Source organism: Durio zibethinus, chromosome 5, assembly GCF_047325235.1.
Source record: "Durio zibethinus cultivar Kanyao isolate XHJ-2024 chromosome 5, ASM4732523v1, whole genome shotgun sequence".
NCBI lineage: Eukaryota > Viridiplantae > Streptophyta > Magnoliopsida > Malvales > Malvaceae > Durio > Durio zibethinus.
The window spans coordinates 25,846,956-25,854,377 of NC_143166.1; the positions used below are offsets into that span (position 1 = coordinate 25,846,956).

The following is a 7,422-nucleotide window of genomic DNA, read 5'->3' on the forward strand; positions in this document are numbered from 1 at the left end:
GATGATTATGTTTATTTTAACTTTTAAGCTCAGTCTTTGACTAACCTAACAAAGTCTAACCTAATACTTGTATCAAAATGGATTCTTCAGTTAATTTAAAATATTCTTAAACATTTAGTTAAGTTTTAAGCTTCCTTTAATCGAGTTGAGCTTACTTGAACATTTAGTTAATTTAAAATATTATAATGTTAAGTTTTAACTTAACATTTGGTTGATTTATTTTGAATTGTCCAAGCTAAGTTCATCGAACTTAAGCCATGAGGTCATTTTGTGAACTATTATCTAATTTTAAATTGGAAACTTGAATTAAATAGGCAAAAAGGAAGCAAAACTGAATTGATACTTGAAATAAAAAGTTCTACTTCTCATTTACATTAGCAAGTTAGTACAAAAAATTATTAATTGATAGAAGTTTAGTATAGTTATTTAATCTGAGATTACAACAAAAAATCTAACCTCATCCTTGAATAAAAATTTACAAAAAATCAATAAAAAAATAAAAAGTTTTAAGCATCAGTAGTAGCAACCTGGTCAATCTTAGCAATAGTAACAGTAACAAAGTAGTCTCGAGCTCAGTATCTATAGTTGCATCCTTATCTTCTTCCTCATTGGAATAATGTAAAGCAGTCTTAACTTGATGTTGTCCTGGCTAACATAAGAAAGGTTGAGGTTGAGGTCAGCAAACTTGAATAGCACTTCATCATTCGTAAGCTTGAAGGCATTGAAGACATTCTTTTTTGAGAACTTCACTTAGAGTTAAATGAATTCTCCAAATGTTTTGAACTCTTAGATGCCTCATCCCCGTAGGTCTCCTTGGCTTTCTGCTTAATTTATTCTTTTTTCTTCACTCAACATCTAGTTGGAACCTCAGCTTCATTATTTTAGCCTAAGCTTCACTAAGCTTTAGCTCAGCCTGACCTTTTATGAAGTTTGCTAAGGCTTTATTTATATGCATGCTTTCCATCCTGTCCATTAGCTTGTCTATCTATTTTTTTTAATTAACCTACTTTTAATGGGAAACACTGAGGCTGGACCTTAGATTGCCCAAGGATGTTATGCTTTTTTTATGTTCCTTACCCTAGGTTGTCAAATCTTTCTTGGCCTTAAACAAGTGAGCCAAAGCTAGATAAACATGGTGTAGATTTAGCTAGTATTGTTAGCAGGTTAAGGTGGGAGTTTTTGGTAAATTATAAAAGATGAACTTAGACTTAAAAAAATAACAAAAAAAATAAAAACTTAAAAATGAGCTAAAGCGATATAATACTTATTGTTATAAGGGACCATGACCTTGTAGAAACGTTTTAGCCATGTCAAAACTCTCTAGTGGGTTCTCACTAGTAGTTTACTTTAGGTTGGTGCAAACCTTCTTTGAGTTGGGCCTTAGAACCTTGGACTCAGGATATTTTAAGGTGGAAGAGGAGGCCCTATCCTCAATTTATTTACAAAAAGGAGAGCTAGTGATGGAAGCTTTTGATGTGCCATTGTCTTATGCTTTTTGGTGGTGGTAAAAGGTTGAGTTGATGACCTCAATTGTTTATTCACTATAGGGTTCACAACTTTAATCCCCTGAGAAAAAGGGCACCGAGCTAGATTTTCTTATTCTGACCTTTTTTGGTCTTTGACTTATGTTAGAAAAGGTAAAAGTTAAATTGTTTAACTGGGTTAGAAGATATTTCTGCAAAATCAAGATGAGAGTTAGAGAAAAATAAGATAAAATAAAGATCTTACAAAGTTACCTTACACTTACCCTAGTACTTCGATTTGTTTATCATTTTAGGGGACGTTAACTCATATGCATCTATAACAAGCTTCATCTTCATGTGCATTCCATTATTTTATCCTAATTTATTAGGTTTAGGATAGAAAGAGCAATATGCACATTAACAAAATTATTGAGCTCATTTATTATTTCCTAAGCCTCGACCTCGAACTCATTGTCTTCATTTTTTTTATCCTTTTAGAGGTAAAAGAAGACCATCTTTTAGTTTTTAATAGAACTCAAGTAGTTCGTGAATAGCTTTTTATTGGGTCTAGCTGTGACATAGAACCACTTCTTATCACTCAAGTGTTTTTTAATGAAAAAAATTCCTTAAATAGAGAGAAATTGGAAAGAATAGCTAAGTGTTGATAAAGAATTATAAATCTTACTATGTACTATATAGAGTTTAAAGTGAATTGGGTGACTGTCAAATTATAAAAATTAAAAATTAAAATAAATAAAAAATAAATAGAGAACCTTAGACTAGCCGCTAGTGAATCTTAATAAACTTGAGTTATTGAAGTTTCAGTTTATTAATGATCCTATCTAAAAAGGTTGGCATTAATATACTATACCCTTCTCTTGAGAAGCAAAAGTTCATAATCAAAGAATGGACGTGATCAGATGAACACATATTTGGGTAGTCTTAAAAATCCACCTTACCCTTTAAATTTTTCATTATGTCCTTAGGGATTATACCTAAGGAGCATATGGTATATATAGGAACCTCGATCAATTCATCTAATTTCAATGAGCTCCCTCCTCACCATTGTCTTCCCTAGTATAGGTATTTTCCTTTTTTTTTGTTCCTCTTAGGAATCCTTTTGGCATCAGAATGTTTACTGTTAGAAGGCTCAGACTCTTGAGTAGAAACAAGATTTTAGTTGAAGTAGTGGTAAAAAGTACCACAACCTTGAGGGAAAGAAAGGACGAAGATATTCTTCGAAATAAAAAGGAATGTTAACAAGAGTTGATCGAGGAAAACTAAAAAAAATTACAATAGCATTTATAAGATAAGGAGCAAAGGAAAAAAAAATTAAAGAGACTGAATCTAAGATTGAAGAACAAAAAAAGACGAAGCAAGGTCAGTTATAGAAGATAGACCGACCTAAAAAATAGAAAAAAAAAATAGGTTTTTCAAGTCAAAGTCTATCTAAACATACAATTCATCCATACTTAGGACCCATTCTTCTCTTGCCCGAGCATTTTAAAAAATTCATTGTTACACTTTTTTGGACATTAGATTAAGCTAATAGGCCATTTTACTATAGTTTTGACCTTTGATGATAGGTGGGACTACGTAATCATTATTCTACCCTAGTCAACCTCCCTTTGGTTCTACTCTGAAGCTTTTCAGATCCCTAAAACTAACATTAGAAGACATGATGGAGAGAATACTACTAAGGTTAAGTTGAAAGAATGGTTGAAAGAATGAAGAATATAAGGTTAGAAGAGGTTAGAAAGCTTTTTATAGTTGGAAAACTTAGGTTAGATGAAGAGCAAAAAAGTAAAAAGGTAAAAAATAAATATCCTAATAGCCCATTATATAGCTATTCCCTGATCAAATGGATAGTCCAAATTATGCCACTTGTTAGGACATCGTTAGAGAGCATTTTTCACCTTTCTTGTTCTAAATTTTATCGTCCAAACAATCTATCTTCTTATTTAATGTGATATTAACCACCTAAACCTGTAAGACCAGATAGGTCTCCAGGTCGAATCAATCTAACAAACTGGCAACAAGGTTACCATTAGAGCTTTAATGAGGATTCAAGTTTTTGAAAAACGTTTAAGTCTCACATTAACCAGACGAACTCTTCAACCCCTAAACCTTTCATCTTCACCTCAGATCACTTTAGATAAGGACATTTTAGGAACTTTCAAACAAGGCATATATTTAACTTAAAGCATATATATAAGATCATACTCATGTCTGGTCAGTATACACTAAGACAGCTTGGATCGAAGTAAACAACAAATCTCACCCTTTGATGCTGGCCTTAATGTAAATCCCATGGATTTACAACCTTGACCCAAAAGAGATAAGATCCTTGGTGATCCCCTTTGAGTTGACCAACATGTGTAGAATAAATTAACCACACATCTAACAATCTAATACTTAGATTGCTTTTTAGTGAGGCATAAAATGTTGGGGACATTTAGTGGTTAAAAGGGCATTATGATCTTTTTTCCCTATTAAAGGTTGTTAACAAGCAACCATGAGCATTTTAGATAAATAAGGTGGTTAACAAACAATCGGAGGTATTTTTAAAATATTTGAGTGGACTTGAGTGGACCTGACATGTCAGGTCAACCTGACATGTTCAATGCCATATCAATTTAGCCACGTCATTATTGTCTCCCATTGGTCCCTCCTCTCACCTATAAATATGGACATTTAGGTATTATCATTCTAAGTTCTATCTTGCCCAAACCCTTACTTTTCTCTCCTTCCAACCTCTTTTATTTTGATCTTTAACTTACACATCAGAGTACAAACACAGGGAATACTCCCAACCTTTATATCAAACTGCTCTTTTCCTTCTCTTATCTTTCTAGGAATACCCTTAGGTCAGAGTTTGGTATAAATAAATTTAAAATTAATTTCTTATAAAATATTATTTATAATTTAATAACCATATAGCATTTATACAATGATAATGCATTCAAATATAAATCTAAAATTTTGCTTAATTTTGAAGCTAAACTTAAATTATAGATATTGATTTTAAGTGGATCATCATTAAGTGGATCTTCATTAATGCCTCAATAATTATGTAGTGGTTATGAATGACGATTTAAAGGAATAAACATTGAGGCATGAAAAAAAAAGTTGGAGTCTTGTCATTATATTGGTGGTCTTAAAGCTTGGAGATAAATAAAAACATGTGCAATTCAAATGACATATGCAAATATCAGCCAAGTTAGGCAAAGGATTAAAATGACATATCATTTCATGTGTCTGCAATATTGCTTTTTAATGCATTTACAAATATATAAAGAAGGCTAGTGTTTGGAAAATTGTTTTAAATCATAGTAATATTGTTAATTTCCATCTTCAAAAGAACATTGAAACTTATCAAACACTTTTAGAGAAAAAAAAACAAAAACAAAGACAAAAAAGTGAAGGATTAGCATATGACATCAGTATTTGAATTATAGGGTAGCTAAGAGAGTATGCCAATGTCAAAGTAATAATTATAATATTACTTTTATGTTCTTTCCTGTGCACTTTTCTTTTTTGTTACACTTAGACATAATTATAAAGAGAGAAAGAGAAAAAAAAAAGAGATGAGATGAGATTTCAGTTTCAATTAATTACATACCTAACTAACTTAATTGATAGTACCCCATTTTCATTCCCACTATCTTTTGATCAAAACAAAAAAAAAGAAGAGCCTGATTCAAAGATTAAAATAAGCCCACATCTTTTTAACTCATCATATCAATATAAAAGATTTTAGGTGTCTTACTACAAGGTTAGACATTCTTATAGAATGCCCATATTGAATGTCTTACTTTTCATCATTATTTTTTTCCCTACACCTTTTGCTTTCCTTAATCAGCATATAACTATCTAGTCTTCTACAAATTAACAAAGTCTATAAAAAAACTTAATAACTAATGGAGCTTGCCACCAACTATTTCTTCTTGATTTACTTTCTTAGTCATGGCTTCTTTTGTAAATGACATTTCTTTTTTCATCCTTCTGATGTTATCCTCTTCTATCCAGATTCAAGCTAAGGAAAGCAAGTTATTTAGCAAGATTATCCACTTTGGGGCCAAAATTTCTCTTTTAGATCAGATATCTACACCAATGCTAGCAGTAACTCCAACACTAGCACTTGCTAACTATGAAAGCCAAGATCATTTTGATGGCCTTTATGGTTAGGGCTCTAGTATGTTCCCCCTACAAAGGAGATTGTCAACACTGACAACACTCTAACCACTACCACCACTTTTGAAAATGATGTTTTGGCTAAAGGGCTAGCTGATGAAAAATATGAGATAGGCTGTGAGAAAAACAACTACAATAGTAATGGTTACACCACAAGCAATTACAAAAACAATGGCTATACCACCAGTAATTACAACAATAATGGTTACACTACAAACAAGTACAACAGCAATGGCTATAGTAGCAACTACAACAATAATGACTATGAGACTAGGAAACAAGGAATGAGTAACACCAGATTTATGAAAGGTGGTAAGTGCTATTATGATGTGAGGAATAAGAATTATTATCCTAATAGATATAGGTCATCAAGTAAGAAAACTACTAAAAATGAAAGTTACTATGGAATTACAGAGAAACCAATGAGTTAAGCTCCATGGAAAGGTACCAAAATAAGGAAAAGTACCACGAGAGCCAAGAAAAATATATGCCTAAATATTGGTCATGATTATGAATAAAAAAAGAAAATAGTTTTGGATAGTTGATATATTTAATATCAAGAAGACTAAGTTCTAGAGTTTTTCAATTTTTTTTTTAGTCTCACTTATGTTTGCACAAACTTATGCTTTACATATAAAAAAAGACTGAAGACTATATGGTATCAATATATTAGACTTAATTATATTTTTGGAAGGGCTAACTATATATTATGCTGTCTTTCTTGAAGTCAACAAAATTAATTGGGTGCTAAAATATCAAACTCCAAATAATCCTCTAATTTATCATGTGGTAAATTCAATATTCTAAATTGGTCAAAAGTTAACTTAATTTTGTTGAACTTACAAGATGGGCTATGAGCTAATTGTAATGGTATATTGGACTCAATTAGTTATTTGTGCTTGAATTATTCAAATTGAATTGAGCTTGACAAAATTGGAACCAAATGTCTAGACTAACTTGATTTATTGGGATTAACTGGACTTGATTTCTTAGATTTAATTTAATGAGCTTAAGTAAAACATAAAAAAAATCCAAAAAAATTAAAAAAAACAAAAGTAAAAAAAAAATTTCAACACAGCAGAGACCTGGGTAGCTAAAATCAAGTTGTTAACCACTTTGCCACCACTACCTTTTTTAGCATAATGACCAGTAATGACAAGTTACCGGTGACAATCCCAAAAATCTTCTACAATCCTTTAAAACCAGGGATTGAATCCTTAATCGACTATATAAATTAAGTTTTCAAATACTGCAAAACTAAGATATACATAAAAAAAGAAAAAAATACATGGAAAAATTTTTTTTTCTGACAACAGGTCACTTAATAGATTTTTAGCAACTTCAATTTTTTTTTTTTTTACTTTTCCTTTTCAACCAAACCATATAAACCTTAGACTATAAAAAAAAAAAAAACATATTTTTGCCTTCTTGAGACCCATACTTGAGACCATCAAACACCTAGAAGCTAAAAACAACCAAAAACATATCTAGGAAAAAAATCTATTAGTCATATTCTTGAAGGGAACCAACAAAAAATGGAAAAAACTAAAAATAAAAAATCGATCTAGGCCTTTTGTGATTTTTTTTTTTTTGGAAACTAGTTGAAGAATCATGTTTAAGAGAATGAGAAAATCATTTTGGAATTTTTTTAGGTCATCAAAATATAGAAATTTTTGAATTTTTCAATGATCAAGTGAAATTTTCAACCACCAAAACCTGAAAAACAAGCTAGAAACTAAGAAAACTTTGAACCTTTTAGCACTGA

General features: G+C 30.9%; 1 pseudogene; it reads left to right on the forward strand.

The window, feature by feature from the left end:
- The first annotated feature begins 5,429 nt into the window (after nucleotides 1-5,429).
- On the forward strand, nucleotides 5,430-6,336 carry LOC149518865 (uncharacterized; annotated as a pseudogene).
- The last annotated feature ends 1,086 nt before the right edge of the window (nucleotides 6,337-7,422 follow it).